The sequence below is a fragment of the Capricornis sumatraensis genome, chromosome 1, assembly GCF_032405125.1.
Source record: "Capricornis sumatraensis isolate serow.1 chromosome 1, serow.2, whole genome shotgun sequence".
In the NCBI taxonomy this organism is placed as follows: domain Eukaryota; kingdom Metazoa; phylum Chordata; class Mammalia; order Artiodactyla; family Bovidae; genus Capricornis; species Capricornis sumatraensis.
The window spans coordinates 128,823,450-128,841,023 of NC_091069.1; the positions used below are offsets into that span (position 1 = coordinate 128,823,450).

General features: G+C 38.6%; 1 non-coding gene across 1 annotated transcript; it reads right to left on the reverse strand.

The window, feature by feature from the left end:
- Positions 1 to 16,459: 16,459 nt before the first annotated feature.
- TRNAC-ACA (transfer RNA cysteine (anticodon ACA)) lies at positions 16,460 to 16,531 on the reverse strand. The gene has a single exon. It is a non-coding gene; the product is annotated as a tRNA-Cys (tRNA).
- Positions 16,532 to 17,574: the final 1,043 nt, after the last annotated feature.

The following is a 17,574-nucleotide window of genomic DNA, read 5'->3' on the forward strand; positions in this document are numbered from 1 at the left end:
GTTTGAGCCTGAAATCAGAAAATTCTGGTTTGCACCTGAAATTTCATTTTGTTCATGTTAGGACATTGAGAAACATTTATGAACTTTCTCATTCAATTGAATACATTAATTAATAGATGAGGATCCTATTTCCTAAATAGTGTTTGGGCTAACATATTCTTATTTCAGTGTTTACTTTTCAATGATTTATTTAAGATAAAGAATTGATTTTAGCTTACTGAGCCTTACACTGCCATATTTATTTGTGTAATGGTTACTTTTTTAGGCTTGTTTTAATTCAATGAAAGAGTGTTTTTCTTCTATTGACCTTTTTGCCTTTTCTATATTTCTCCTCTGTTCTTTTGTCCCTTTTCCCCCTTTCAGTAGGCATTCTCATTTATTTACTATCTTTAAAACTTCTGAGCCCATTAGTTTTGCAGAATTAAGTGTTTAATCACTGTATGTAATCCACTTAATAAATGGCTAGACTTGGAGACTTATATGTCTAACTTAAAAGGGGAAAGTGAAGAGAAAAGAAAGAGAAGGGGAAAAGATTCCTATGGGAAGAACAACTGGGTTTCTTTAGGAAAGATAAATGGGTTTTTAGGAAAACAAATGGGAGATAAGGAAGTTTGTGGTGTTTGTTTATTCAGGTGTGAGTGGTCTTTTTCCTATTTTCTTCCTAGCCATAAAACTCTCCCCTCACCCTTGTAGAGGAGGGATTTATGATAAATGAATTCTTTGGGGAGAAATCTTTTTAGACAGAGAAGGGAAGTTCAGAAAAAGATTCTACACATTGGTATATTCTGGATCCCTTAATTCTCTGTTTGAAACTTCCCATAAGTTTCATAAATAAACTGAGCTGTCTGATTGCCCCATATTCTACTAAACCAGTCTTTCAATCCTGGACATAGGACTCTCAGTACAGTTAAACAGTTGTATCTCATTTTGGAAGGCAGTGGCTCAAGTGGGGTGGGAAACCCACTGAAGTTAGGCCTTTAAATGGTGCAAACATTAGCACTTAATGAGGGATATTGCTATGGAAACAAAAGGAATATAAACATCAATGGTTAGAATAAACTATAAACCCAAGGATTTCTTTCATTTTTATTTTCTATTCAAAGTGTCTTTAGACGGTATAGTGAGGATGTAGTGACGGCGTTGCAGTCATGGTTATCTCTTGGAGCAGAGTATGGAAGATGCTGGTGTTCTAGTAAAATTTATGAATGTTCTTCACTATTATGATGATGCATCTTTTGTAGTAAGTCATTCAGCTTTAGCTTCCACTGCTTTGGGAAAAGGGACGTTTTAGTCCTCAGTGATGCTAAGTAAGGAGGGTAGGAGTAAAACTAGAAATATTAATTGTTGACAAAATATGCAAGACTGAAGGATCCACTTTAGAAAGAGGCAAAAACAGCTGAAAGAGTATAAATAGAACACTGGAATCTAATAACCCACAAGCATGCATGCTAGATTTTCACCAAAATATACATTTTTTCTCTACAGTCACCCAATTTTGATAAAAAATCTGGTCAAAGTAAAATCACTTTGTTTACAAAATAAGACTAATCTCATTCCCAGATGGCATTTGCTAATTCAGCAAGAAGCTGCTTGCTAATTCAGATGTTAAAGACGGGTTTGATCTCTGGGTTGGGAAGATTCCTTGGAGTAGAGAATGTCAATCCCACTCCAGTATTCTTGCCTGGAAAATTCCATGGATAGAGGAGCCTGATAGGCTATAGTCCATGGGGAAGCAAAGAGTCAGACAATAACTGAGTACTCACTCACTCATTAAATTTGGCTTGGTCATTTGCATAAATGTGGCACGAATGGAAATTGACTACAGAGACCTTTTAAAGTTTGCTCTGCTGAAACTTTCAAAAAACCTCCTGACTTTAGGAAGTCAAGCCAAGAACTCACCATCAGACTTCATTGGCAGTATCAGCAGATTTGGGTGTATTTTTCTCTTTATGAGGTTCCCCAAGTAGTCTACATTTTCAGAGTCTGTTAATAAGTGACCATCCTAATTCATTAGTAAGGCTTGAAATCCTATGAATCAGATACAACACCAGTTTCTTGTGTGTGTGTTTGAAGACAGCAGTGCAAACACTGGCTTAAAAATCAAACTAATTTCTTAAGACTGTCTTGTTATAACTGATGTTATGCACATTATTCTCAAATATGACATTCTTCTCAAAATCTTGGCAAATAACTAATGCTTTCAATTATTTCCTGTTACAGAGAGAAAATACTCTTATAGAATTTATGCACATAACTATATTGCCAAAGTTTCTGCATTATGAAGAGATCAGGCAACAAGAAAAAGATAATTGCTTCATTTTTACTTACAAAGATATAATCTATTCAATTATTAAATACAGCTTAAGAGAAAAGAGAAAGAGGTTCTTTATGTCAAGAAAACAGAACAAAAACAGAACATTAAAGAACCAGTAATATTCTGAGAAAAAGTCATAAAAGAAACCATAATCCTTCTTCATCAATTCTTTCAGTTTCACATAATTAATTCTTATTCTGTTTGATCTTGGGTTAGTGGTTTTATGAACTCATTAGCTTTTCCATTAGTTGTGGAAATTCATACTTAATCCAGTGTATGATCTTAAAGTTATTTAAGCAATACCATTAGATGCTTGTACCTCAGAGTACCTGTCATAGTCCTCTGAGTCTCTGAGACAGTCCGTTTTCAGGAAGACAAAGCACTTCAGCCAAGAGCTGGTTATAAGAGCTTTCAGAAAAGAATCAGAGTAAAACAATAACTAACTGTGAATCATGAAAGGCTTAAAATGACTGTGGTTAAAGATCTAATCACAGTTTATTATAATTGAAAAGGAAATTTAGATAATTTTTCACATATAACTTTTTAAAACTTTAAAAATTCATATTGGAGTATGAAGTGAAGTTGGTGTGACTCTTTGCGATCCCATGGACTGTATTTCTACCAGGCTCCTTCATCCATGGAATTTTCTAGGGAAGAGTACCTGAGTGGGTTGCCATTTCCTTCTCCATGGGATCTTCCCGACCAAAACACAGGTCTCCAGCATTGCAGGCAGACTCTTTACCCTCTGAGCCACCAGGGAAGCCTACCCATATTAGAGTATAATTGATTAACAATGTTGTGAAAGTTTCAGGTGTACAGGAAAGTGATCACATATACATATACATGCATCTATTTAAAATGATAATTGGAATCATGACTGATAAAACTATATCAAGATATATTGTAGACAGTAAGGACATTGTCAAATTTAAGGAGATTGTAAAATTTCTAAAAAAACTTTTTATATAATTTCAGACATTCTTGCATCAATAACATATTCACATACAGATATAACCTAGGAAAGCTAAGTATCTCTACATATTTGACAATGCTTCACATCTGATTTAGTTTTCCAAATAAACCTAATTAGTTTACCATCTCTGTTTTTACAAAGGAAGAAAAAAAATCTTTTGAAATTTTCCATGGACTTTCTGGGAAACTTCAAGGTCAATTTAAGATTAGTAAAACTTTATTTAAAATTTGATTTGGGGAAATTATCAAAAGTGTCAAAAGATTAAAACATTTGATTAAACAGGATTACAGGTCAATAAGAAATAATACTTAGTTATCAATTCAGCTAAAGTGATAATAAAAGATTTTAAAGAAAACATAGGAAGTGATATGATTATTCAAACAAACAATTTAGCTCTTTTAACTTTTAGATAACTTGGAAAATTTGGTTCTCATGTGAAAAGAAGCGAAGCAAAAAGCAAAGGAGAAAAGGAAAGATATAAGCATCTGAACGCAGAGTTCCAAAGAATAGCAAGGAGAGATAAGAAAGCCTTCCTCAGCAATCAGTGCAAAGAAATAGAGGAAAACAACAGAATGGGAAAGACTAGAGATCTCTTCAAGAAAAGCAGAGATACCAAGGGAACATTTCATGCAAAGATGGGCTTGATAAAAGACAGAAATGGTATGGACCCAACAGAAGCAGAAGATATTAAGAAAAGGTGGCAAGAATACACAGAAGAACTGTACAAAAAAGATCTTCATGACCCAGATAATCACGATGGTGTGATCACTCACCTAGAGCCAGACATCCTGGAATGTGAAGTCAAGTGGGCTAGGAAGCATCACTGCAAACATAGCTAATGGAAGTGATGGAATTCCAGTTGAGCTATTTCAAATCCTGAAAGATGATGCTGTGAAAGTGCTACACTCAATATGCCAGCAAATTTGGAAAACTCAACTGTGACCACGGGACTGGAAAAGGTCAGTTTTCAATCCAATCCCCAAAAAAGGCAATGCCAAAGAATGCTCTAACTGCTGCACAATTGCACTCATCTCACACGATAGAAATGCTCAAAATTCTACAAGTCAGGCTTCAGCAATACGTGAACCATGAACTTCCTGATGTTCAAGCTGGTTTTAGAAAAGGCAGAGGAAACAGAGATCAAATTGCCAACATACTCTGGATCATAGAAAAAAGCAAGAGAGTTCCAGAAAAACATCTATTTCTGCTTTATTGATTATGCCAAAGCCTTTGACTGTGTGGATCACAATAAACTCTGAAAAATTCTGAAAGAGATGGGAATACCAGACCACCTGACCTGCCTCTTGAGAAACCTATATACAGGTCAGGAAGCAACATTTAGAACTGGACATGGAACACCAGACTGGTTCCAAATAGGAAAAGGAGTACGTCAAGGCTGTATATTGTCACCCTGCTTATTTAAATTCTATGCAGAGTACATCATGAGAAACGCTAGGCTGGAAGAAGCACAAGCTGGAATCAAGATGGCTGGGAGAAATTTCAATAACCTCAGATATGCAGATAACACAACCCTTATGGAAGAAAGTGAAGAGGAACTAAAAAGCCTCTTGACGAAAGTGAAAGAGAAGAGTGAAAAAGTTGGCTTAAAGCTCAACATTCAGAAAATGAAGATCATGGCATCTGGTCCCATCACTTCATGGGAAATAGAAGGGGAAACAGTGGAAACAGTGGCAGACTTTATTTTGGGGGGTTCCCAAATCACTGCAGATGGTGACTGCAGCCATGAAATTAAAAGATGCTTACTCCTTGGAAGGAAAGTTATGACCAGCCTAGATAGCATATTAAAAAGCAGAGACATTACTTTGCCAACAAAGGTTTGTCTAATCAAGGCTATGGTTTCTCCAGTCATCATGTATGGATGTGAGAGTTGGACTGTGAAGAAAGCTGAGTGCTGAAGAATTGATGCTTTTGAACTGTGGTGTTGGAGAAGACTCTTGAGAGTCTCTTGGACTGCAAGGAGATCCAACCAGTCCATCCTAAAAGAGATCAGTCCTGGGTGTTCATTGGAAGGACTGATGTTGAAGCTGAAACTCCACTACTTTGGCCACCTCATGCGAAGAGTTGACTCATTGGAAAAGACGCTGATGCTGGGAGGGATTAGGGGCAGGAGGAGAAGGGAATGACAGAGGATGAGATGGCTGGATGGCATCACCGACTGGATGAACATGAATTTGGGTAAACTCCGGGAGTCGGTGATGGACAAGGAGGCCTGGTGTGCTTCGATTCATGGGGTCGCAAACAGTAGGACAGGACTGAGCGACTGAACTGAAGTAAACTGACTTCAGGACATGATATAGACAACATAAAGCCCAGAAAATTATTTTGGTAAGACACAGTATATTTATTCTTAGGTGATTGACTCAAAAAGTAAGGAAAAACTTTTCATAATCTATTAGAAGCAGATCAATAATCCAAGAAAACTTTGTCATTTCAACAGATTGATATTAAATCTCCTTATAATAAATCCATTTAATCTTGATTAGGTCAACCAAATAATCTATTCTCTCTTGCTCTCTTATTTCTCCTATTTTTTTTTTCTCCCAACTCTTTATAACTTTCTATTTCCATTCAGGCATTTGTCTTTCATTTTCCTCTTTCTTGTTCTGGATCAACCTCATGAAAACCTCTAAAAAAGTATTTTAGGGAATGATTTCTCTTTCTGTTTTTTAAATAACAATCTACATTCTTTAAATATTTTGCATAGAGATTTTTTCTTCAAACTTATTAGTCTTAGTTTTATCTACACATATTGATTATGATTCTTAACTCTTAGTAACTTCAATTTCTAGAAAAAAAGAGCATGTAGGCAATGTGAACTGTCTGCTGTAAACCAGCATCTTTTAGTAGATTGACAAGTTTATAAGTATAGTTTCAGTTCAGTTCAGTTCAGTCACTTAGTCGTGTCCAACTCTTTGTACCCCATGAACTGCAACATGCCAGGCCTCCCTGTCCATCACTAACACCCAGAGTCCACCCAAATCCATGTCCATTGAGTCAGTGATGCCATCCAACCATCTCATCCTCTGTTGTCCCCTTCTCCTCCTGCCCTCAATCTTTCCCAGCATCAGGGTCTTTTCAAATGAGTTAGTGCTTCGCATCAAGTGGCCAAAGTATTAGAGATTCAGCTTCAACATCAAACCTTCCAATGAACACCCAGGACTGACCTATATGTTCAGGCATGCTCAATTGCTTCAGTCCTGTCACGACTCTTTGCAACATTATGCACTGTAGCCTGCCAGGTTCCTCTGTCCATGGGATTCTTCAGGCAAGAATACTAGCGTGGGTTTCCATTTCCTTCTCCAGGAGATCTTCCTGATCCAGGGATTGAACCCTGGCTTCCCACATTGTAGGCATACGCCTTACCATTTGAGCCACCAGAGAAGAGTCAATTATCCCAAAGTGTGACTCAAAACCAACAAGCCTTATGGCTTAACTATGGTCAAGAGGTACCCCCCTTAAAGGACGCAGCCCCTGTATCCAAAGTTACTTCCCAAAGATGGCCATAGAGAAAGAAACAGACAAATTCAAGAGCTGACAATGTTCTATAGGACACCAGATGTAAATGGGATGACATTACTTTGCTGTCAAAGGTCTGTATTGCCAAAGCTATGGGTTTTCTGGTAATCATGTATGGATGTGAGAACTGGACGATAAAGAAGGCTAAGTGCTGAAGAATTTCTGTTTTCAAATTGTGGACTTGGAGAGGACTCTTGAGAGTCCCTTGCATTGTAAGGAGATGAAACCAGCCAATCCTAAAGGAAATAAACCCTGAATATACATTGGAAGGACTGATGCTGAAGCTGAAGCTCAAATACTTTGGCCACCTTATGTGAAGAGCTGACTCATTAGAAAGGACCCTGATGCTGGGAAAGATTGAAGGCAGGAGGGGAAGGGGATGACAGAGGATGAGATGGTTGGATGGCATCACTGACTCAATGGACATGCGTTTGAGTAAATTCTGGGAGTTGGTGATGGACAGGGAGGCGTGGCATGCTCAATCAGATAGTTGGCCACTTCTTAGTGCAAATCCAGGTAATGGAAAACTAGAGAGATACTGCTCTCACTAGATTCAAGCCAAGCTCTCAATACTCAAAATGAGACAAAGAGAACACATTAGCTCTCTCTGGAAGGAAATTGATCTATAATAAGAGTACTCAAACCAAGAGGAAAATACCAAAAGTAGTAGTCATCCAGGTCTTTTCTCCAGCTAATCTAAATTTTGGAGAGAGAAGACAAGGGACGGCTCTTATTACTTTTGCTCACTTGGTCCCTGAGCAGAAATCTAGGAGTCTGACTGGCAAGGAAAGATACTTTTTTTCTGCTTGGTCAGAGGTCCCAAAATCTTAACTGCAATTTCCAGAGTGATCAATGGGTCTCAACCATTGCATCTTCATCATCAAACTGTTGGGGAGGAAGGCTTTTTCTTCTACCCATTTTCATTATGGGACTGAAAGTGAAAATGTTAATTGATTAGTTGTGTCCTGCTCTTTGGGGCCCCATGGACTGTAGCCCACCAGGCTCCTCTGTTCATGGAATTCTCCAGGCAAGAATACTAGAGTGGGTTGCCATTCCCTTCTCCAGGGGATCTTCCTGACCCAGAGATCAAACCTGGGTCTTCTGTATTGCAGACATATTCTTTACCATCTGGGCCCATCAGGAAAGTCCCATTAAGGGACTAGGGCACTGCAAATTTAACTGACAGAAAAAAAAATTAGCAAGAGAAGAGAAAAAGCTTATTTGTATGGACATGCATGAGAGCACACAAATGAAGTGGCTCATTAAACAGCTAAGATTAGGGGCTTATATATCTAACTTAAAGAAAGGAAGAGGTGAGAAAAGGGTTCTGGGAAAAATGGATGGGTTTCTTTAAAAAAATATATAAATGGGTTCTTAGAGGAAAAAACCCAGGAGATAAGGAAGTTTGCGATGTTTGTTTATGCTTATGCAGCTAGTCTTTTTCCACCTTCTTCACTGCCATAAAAATCTCCTGGAGGAGGGATTTACGATAGTTTAATTCTTTGGGGGAGGATCTGCCTTTAGGCAGATAAGAGAAGTTCAGAATAAAGGTTCTTGACAGAGGTATATTCTGGATCTCTTTCCACAGTCCATTTCAGCTTTATACACATGAACTTCCATGTCTGTCCTACTCCATAATGCAAGACATAATTCTTGAAAGTCTCATACCTGCCAGTGGGCTTCCCTGGTGGCAAATGGTAAAGAATCTACCAATGCAGGAGATGCAAGAGACATGGGTTTGATTGCTGGGTTGGGAAAGTCCCCTGGAGAAGGAAATGGCAACCCACTCCAATGTTCTTGCCTGGGAAATCCTGTGGACAGAGGAGCCTGGCAGGCTACAGTCCTTGGGGGATGGACACATCACAAAAGGTTTGGACATGACTTGATGACTAAACAACAAATAACAGGGACAGTGAAGCCTACTGTATTACATATACCTTGTAATTTTATTATATATAATGTTTTTTAAACCACTGGATAGTTGAACTAATTCAGTTTTCATTTTATGTTTATGTATTGCTAAACCAACGGACCTGAATTTAAGCAAACTCTGGGAGATAGTGAAGGACAGGGAAGCCTGGTGTGCTGCAGTCCGTGGGGTAGTAAAGAGTCAGAAATGACTTAGTACCTGAAAAACAACAATTTTAAAACCATTATGTGCTGTTAGAAATACATGAAATACATCAGAAACCCTGGCTTACTCTGGTTTCTCACAAAGTTGTATAATCTAGTCTTTTCTTCAAAATTTATTTTTTTTCTTACATAAAATGAAGATAAGTCAGTTCAGTTCAGTCACTCAGTCATGTCCGACTCTTTGCAACCCCACGATTCACAGCCCGCCAGACCTCCCTGTCCATCACCAACTCCTGGAATTTAGCCAAACTCATGTCCATCGAGTCTGTGATGCCATCCAGCCATCTCATCCTCTGTCGTCCCCTTCTCCTCCTGCCCCCAATCCCTCCCAGCATCAGGGTCTTTTCCAATGAGTCAGGTCTTTGCATGAGGTGGCCAAAGTACTGGAGTTTCAGCTTCAATATCAGTCCTTCCAATGAACACCCAGGGCTGATCTCCGTTAGGATGGACTGGTTGGATCTCCTTGCAGTCCAAGACTCTCAAGAGTCTTCTCCAACACCACAGTTGAAAAGCATCAGTTCTTCAGCCCCTCACCTTTCTTCACAGTCCAACTCTCGCATCCATACGTGACCACAGGAAAAACCATAGCCTTGACTAGATGGACTTTTGTTGGCAAAGTAATGTCTCTGCTTTTGAATATGCTATCTAGGTTGGTCATAACTTTCCTTCCAAGGAGTAAGCGTGTTTCAATTTCATGGCTGCAGTCATAATCTTCAGTGATTTTGGAGTCCCCCAAAATAAAGCCTGCCACTGTTTCCACTGTTTTCCCATTTACTTCCCATAAAGTGATGGGACCAGATGCCATGATCTTAGTTTTCTGAATGTTGGGCTTTAAGCCAACTTTTTCACTTTCCTCTTTCACTTTCATCAAGAGGCTTTTTAGTTCCTCTTTAATTTCTGCCATAGTGATAAACTATTCCTATAAGACTGATGAAAGACAATGAGATAAAGGAGAATGAAAGAACTTGACATAGTGTTTGGTACACAATAGGGATGAAGCTCCAATATTTTGGCCACCTGATGCTAAGAGCTGACTCACTGGAAAAGACCCTGATGCTGAGAAAGAATGAGGGCATGAGGAGAAGACGGTGACAGAGGATGAGATGGTTGTTGGATAGCATATGGACTCAATGACATGAGTTTAAGCAAATTCTGGAATATAGTGAAGTACATGGAAGCCTGGTGTGCTGCAGTCCATGGGGTTGTAAACAGTTGGACACAACTTAGCAAATGAACGTGCTCAGTTGCTTCAGTCATGCCCACTAGGTTCCTCTGTTCATGGATTCTCCAGGCAAGAATACTGGAGTGAGTTGTCATGCTTTTCTCCGGGGGATCTTCCCCACCCAGGGAATGAACCCAAGTCTCTTGCATCTCCTGCACTGCCAGGTAGATTCTTTATCACTAGAGCTTGCCTGCAAGGAAAGGCGGTAGGAAATGGCAACCCACTCCAGTATTCTTGCCTGAAAACTTTTATGGGCAGAGGAGCCTGATGGGCTGCAGTCCAGGGAGTCTCAAAGAGTCAGACCCAATTGACTGAGCACACGTGAGGTGAGGTAGCAACTGAACAACAACAACAGCAGGGATTCATTAAATTTCAGTTGAATCTAAACTAGTTGAACCCAACTCTTTATGATGTCATGAACTAAACCATTATACTTTCCCCCTGTTTCCATGCATTACTTGTCTTACTTTTAACAGCTTTAAATGTAGCAGAGATTTAATAGTGTATTTTACTTTTTCACCTAACATTGAAAGTGAAAATGATAGTCGTTCAGACTTGTCCGACTCTTTGTGACCTCATGGACTATAGAGTCCATGGAAATTTCCAGGCCAGAATACTGGAGTAGGTAGTCTTTGCCTTCTCCAGGAGATCTTCCAAACCCAGGGATCACACCCAGGGACCCCACAAGTGAGTCCTTTACTAGCTGAGTCACCAAGGAAGCCTGTTACCTAACATCATCTGATATATATTTACATCATCTGATATATATATTTATCTGATATTAATTTTGTACTGTGTTGTCTCTCTTAAGGTCACTATGCCATGTTGTCACTAAAAATCAGTCAAGTGCAATCATGCACTCATTTGCAAGTGCTAGTTATTTATTTGGCAGGGTAGAAGCTTATACTTTTAGATAGTAAATTAATGGCTAAGTTAATCTTCCTTTTTTAATTAAGAAAAGTCAACTAAACATAAATGTTGATTAAACAGTGATGGCAGTGAAAGCAGCATATAGAAAATATATGTTACACAAATTACTTAGCTTGTGTGTCTTCATGAAGAGTAAAGAGAAAATCAAGGTGATTATTTGAAATATATAGAAACAAAGTCTAACAAAACAATGTCTACTTCAACTACATTTGTGAATTTTTGCTGGGGTTATCTGTGTAATTGCTTCAATAATTCACTTGCTACTGCTGCTGCTAAGTCGCTTCAATCGTGTCCGACTCTGTGCGGCCCCAGAGACGGCAGCCCACGAGGGTCCCCCGTCCCTGGGATTCTCCAGGCAAGAACACTGGAGTGGGTTGCCATTTCCTTCTCCAGTGCATGAAAGTGAAAAGTGAAAGTGAAGTCACTCAGGCCTGTCCAACTCTTTGAGACCCCATGGACTGCAGCCTACCAGGCTCCTCCATCCATGAGCTTTCCCAGGCAAGAGTACTGGAGTGGGGTGCCATTGCCTTCTCCGAATAATCCACTTAGGTTCTTAAAATTTTATCTAAACTCTCTTTGTTTCAGTCATTAAAAGTGATTATTTTCCCTTCACTGTTCTACAAGTAAATATTGAGAAGATAAATAACAGGATTACTCAGCTCATTATAGAAGTACTGAGAATAAAGACAAACCACAAAGATGAAGTTTTAAATTGTTCACATTATTTTGGATGGGAATGTTCTTGTTGCTCTTGGTCAACATTTCTTAGTCTTAGAATAAACTGTAGAGAATCAACCTTCTAAATCATTCCTACAGGATGTAAATTCATTTGCTCTTCCTCCAGTTAACTTATTTATTTTAGAGAAAATTCAATGTTGAATCTGAGACTTTATCAGGTTAAAAAGCAGCTTAAATCCAGTGATAAAAAGTATTATCTCTCATTTGCACTCACTATCAGTTTGAATTCAGGTATTTGTGAACCACTAGATGTGTTTGCTTGTCTTCCTGTTGATCTTATGATCAAAGAAGAAAGGGGTATAATGTTTATTGTCTAAATATCAAATATTAATTAAAACATTTGATAGGTACAGACACTAAAGACAAGTAACAAAAAGAAGACATTTTGTTCTTCTGAAAGAATAAAATTGTTTGCACTCCATTCATTCGATATTCTCAGTTTGGTAAGGATTCTTTTCCTCTTACTTTCACAGTTTATATTCAAGCATCTAGATACATTTTTCAGATTGCCTTTGGACACTGCCTGTGAGGACAGGGATTTGCATTCAATTTCGAAGATCATAGAATCTTGTTATGGAGAACATTCATACTACTATGAAATGCAGCAGTCTATGTAGCTCAGACAGTAAAGAATCTTCCTGCAATGCAGGAGATCTAGGTTCAATCCCTGTGTCGAGAAGATCCCCTGGAGCAAAGAATGGCAACCCACTCCAGTATTCTTGTCTGGAGAATCCCATGGGCAGAGAAGCCTGGTGGGCTACAGTCCGCGGTATTGCAGAGTCGGACACGATTGAGTGACTAACACTACTGCTATATGAAAACTACTGTCACTTGAAATCTAAGTTCTTAAATAAGAAGGAGCACATCTGGTTATACTCCTTGTGCTCTCCTAATGCCTACTGTCTGGAAACTTGCAAACAATTGTCTTAGCAAGTAACCAAACAGCTAACTAGTCAGTACTAAAGGCAATCAACCCTGAATATTCATTGGAGGGACTGATGCTAAAGCAGAAGCTCCAATACTTTGGCCATCTGATGCAAAGAGCCAACTCATTGGAAAAGACTTTGATGCTGGGAAAGATCGAAGGCCAAAGGAGAAGGGGGCGGCAGAGGATGAGATGGTTAGATAGTATCATCAACTCAATGGATGTGAATTTGAACAAACTCCAGGAGACGGTGAAAGATAGAGAAGCCTGGCATGCTGCAGTCCATGGGGTCTCAAAGAGTCAGCAACAACAACAAAACTACAATAAAATCTCACCTGTCATTGATTCAAAGATGTAAAACAACCTTAAAGAGATGAAGCTTAGAGGCATTAGTTTTGTAATACAAGCTTGTAAGAATCTTGAAACTATGAGTAAAGGTTATGAGAACAGTATCTTCCCAAGAATTTTGCAAAATTTCTAAGAAAATCAAATAATATACAATTTTTAAAGAATTGATACTTCTGACCTCTTCATTACTTGGGAGTTGACACCTCCAGACCAGTAGGGAGCAGTTCATATTATGAAGGATTTTACTGCACATTATATTATCTGCCAGGGCCACTCTTCTTCCAGACACCCATGTGACCTGCTTCTTTATATTCCTTTAATCTCTACAAAAATATCCCTAGATAAAATAGCATTCTCACTGTTTCCAGAGGACATTCTAGCTTTCTTCCTGTCTTGTATTTTTCCCCCTTGGCCCTTAAGACCTATTTGACAATGTGTGTATTTATTCATTTACTGCCTCTCATCTTCTACTAAAACGTAAGCTTTATGTAAAACCAAGGACCTTGCTTGTTTTGCTTATTCTTTGTTCCCAGTGCTGATAGCAACTCCTGGCACATAGAATGTACACAATACATATTTGTGGAGCAAAGGAACAAAAGAATTTGCTTGACTCTGATGCAAAAAACAAATGACTAAGGAAAAGACATAAATTGGTAAATAACTGATAGAACATTACACAGTAAAAGGACTCTTTCTATTTGTGCCTGATGTTCTTAAATCTATTTGTTGTTTGCTTTTTGCTGGACTTGAAATGTAGGCATTCAGCCAGAAGGCTGCATGCTGACTAATGAGATAGCGATACAGATCTAGTCCAGTAATATTCATATATTTTATATGCATTAATTTTTCTCTAGTGACATTTTAATATATTTTGGTGAAGATATTCCAAAGGTAATGAAGATATGTAGAGTGAGCATTGAAAGTGATGAGTCTTTTTTTCCATTAGCAAAGACAAATACAGGTATGTTAATATATGCAGAGCATTGAAAATAAGGAAAGAAAATGAGAGAATCCTAAGTAATGGAAAGAAATTAAAGCTCTCCAGTAATGAAAAGAAGGCCAAACTGAAAACATAAATCTTTAGACTCAGCAAGGATTCAAACTGATGTGGAAGTGAGTGGACCAGTGGATTTCATGATGGGATTCATTTTGAAAAAAATGTCATTTCCACTGCCAAATAGAGTTCATGATTTAGTGAAAATTCTATCTTCAGTCTAATAGCATGAGCCAACTTCTGCCCCCATATATTCTGATATGAGGAATGAACCAATTCCTGTGCTTATTTGTAAGATTCTAAGAATAATATCAAGAAGGGTGGTCACAGCTTAAGTGAAATCTTGGTGAATTTGTATTAGGTCTTATACTATAGACTGGAACTTCTATGTAACATGACATTAACAGAATAAAGACTATTTAATTCAAGACTGCTATAGAATCTGCCCAAATAACTGAGAAAGATATCAACCAACTCGTAATGCACTCCTGATGGTCAGACTATGAGGTATGTATTGGTCCTAGCCGATAGTCAGAATAGCATGGCAAGGGGGAATCTACTCAGGTCGAGCCAAACTAAATCTAAGTCAATTCAGAGAGATATCACCAGTTTTGGGGTTTGGACTCTAAAAAACAACTAACACTGATCATTTTTAAAAAATTGACCATGTTAAAGTGAATCAAATTAGAACATCTCCTCTAACATTGGCTATATAATAGCAAAATCAGGGCAAATAGTTCACACAGTTTGTACCTGAGAGTATGGATCATTCAAATGAATCCAGCTACTATATTGGGAGGATGGGGAATCTCTCTGGATGGCTAGCTTAGGAGTAGCAGCTGATACAAATAATGCTACATTGGTCTGTTATATATTGGGTTCCATATTTATACAGTAAAAATTAACTTTAGTCTCTTTTCAAAGCAAATCACTGCAGATGGTGACTGCAGCCATGAAATTAAAAGATGCTTACTCCTTGGAAGGAAAGTTATGACCAACCTAGATAACATATTGAAAAGCAGAGACATTACTTTGCCAACAAAGGTCCGTCTAGTCAAGGCTATGGTTTTTCCTGTGGTCATGTATGGATGTGAGAGTTGGACTGTGAAGAAAGCTGAGGGCTGAAGAATTGATGCTTTTTAACTGTGGTGTTGGGGAAGACTCTTGAGAGTCCCTTGGACTACAAGCAGATCTAACCAGTCCATTCTAAAGGAGATCAGCCCTGGGTGTTCATTGGAAGGACTGATGCTGAAGCTGAAACTCCAGTACTTTGGCCACCTCATGCGAAAAGTTGACTCATTGGAAAAGACCTGATGCTGGGAGGGATTGGGGGCAGGAGGAGAAGGGGACGACCGAGGATGAGATGGCTGGATGGCATCACCAACTCTATGGACATGAGTTTGAGTGAACTCCGGGAGATGGTGATGGACAGGGAGGCCTGGCTTGCTGCAATTCATGGGGTTGCAGAGTCGGACACGACTGAGCGACTGAACTGAACTGAACTGAACTAAGGGGTTGGGCTGTTTAATTCAGGCACTAATAAATTGATTTCCAGTTCTTTTGGTAGGAATAAGTGAATATTCATAGAAGTAGAGAAATAAAAATGAAAGCTGAAGAATAGATGTAGACAGACATGCAAAACTGCATATTGGTGATTGTCATGGAGCTGAGATTTAGATCAGCAATGGAACTGCTTCATATTGTTTTAGGTGACAACAGTCTCATATGGTTTCTGTTGAAAGTTGTCTACTCTATCATCTGAGGGAAGGGACTAAAAACCACAGTTGAGTCAACAGGTTTTTTCAAAACTTAGTAGGCAAATTTGTCACACTCAGGAGGAATATATTTTATCAAGATTGTTATAAATCATGATGTCACCCCCTTGAGAGAGTTTCTCTGTGTGTTTCTGCCTACAGATTTTTCAATTAATTTTGTAGATTTACCCAGGCTTTGAAAAGTTGGCTTGACACTCAAATTTAAAAAAAAAAAAAAAGACAAAACTAAGATCATGGCATCTGGTCCCATCACTTCATGGCAAATAAATGGGGTAAAGTGGAAACAGTGACACATTTTATTTTCTTGGGCTCCAAAATCACTTTGGACAGTGACTACAGCCATGGAATTAAAAGACAATCCTTGGAAGAAAAGCTGTGACAAACCTAGACAGTGTATTAAAAACCAGAGACATCAGTTGCCTACAAAGGTGAAGCAAAGTGAAGTGAAGTTGCTCAGTCGTGTCTGACTCTTTGCGACCCCATGGGCTGTAGCCTACCAGGCTCCTCTGTCCATGGGATTTTCCAGGCAATAGTCCTGGAGTGGATTGCCATTTCCTTCTCCAGGGGATCTTCCCAACCCAGGGATCGAACCCGGGTCTCCTGCATTGTAGACAGATGCTTTACCATCTGAGCCAGCAGGGAAGTCCGTATAGTCAAATCTATGGTTTTTCCAGTAGTCATGTATGGATGTGAGTGTTGGACCATTAAAACGGTTGAGTGCTGAAGAACTGATGCTTTCGAATTGTGGTGGTAGAGAAAACTCTTAAGGGCCCCTTGGACTGCAAGGAGACCAAACCAGTCAATCCTAGAGGAAATCAACCCTGAATATTCATTGGAAGGACTGGTTCTGAAACTGAATCTGCAATCCTTTGGCCATCTGATGCGAAGAGCTGACCCACTGGAAAAGATCCTAATGCCGGGGGAAAACTGAAGGCAAAAAGAGAAGGGGTCAGCTGAGGATGAGATGGTTAGATAGCATCACTGACTCAATAGACATGAATCTGAACAAACTCCAGGAGATAGTGGAGGACCAAGGGGCCTGGTGTGCTGCAGTCCATGGGGTCACAAAGAGTTGGATATGACTTTAGTGACTGAAAAATGACTGCACGTTGATGTAGCAAGATGTCACTTGTTTCAAGCTCTAGCCAATATTTCCATTTGCTCTAATCTGAATTTTCCCATAGTGATTCACTTCCCAAAGCAAATAGAGAGTATGAAATAATAAATCGTGATCTGAAATACAGTATACATTCGAAAAGCTTATTCTTTTATCTTATCAAATGAGTGAAACTTTTGCCAAGATAAATAAAATATGTTTTCCACATGATATTTAATCATTATAATATTCTTTCTTAAGTTAAAGTTAATTTAATTTCATTGTTATTAGAATGAAATATACAGAATGCAGAATAGAAAACAAAATAGAATTAGGTCTCAATAAACTTCCAAATCTGCTTTCCTTACAGTTGCATATGAAAAGGGAAAAATAGCAATATAAAAGCTTGTTTTCCTGAAACACCATCTGTTATTTTTGTTTAAATTAAGCTCAGTGCTCTAAAGGTTATGGATACTGTACAGTAATTAGCACCATTATGGGAAATGTTTTTAATTTTATGTATTAGACTTCTTCAATTATACAAACATAGAATTCCAAAATGCTCTCTCTTTTTTTTTTTAGTAATTTA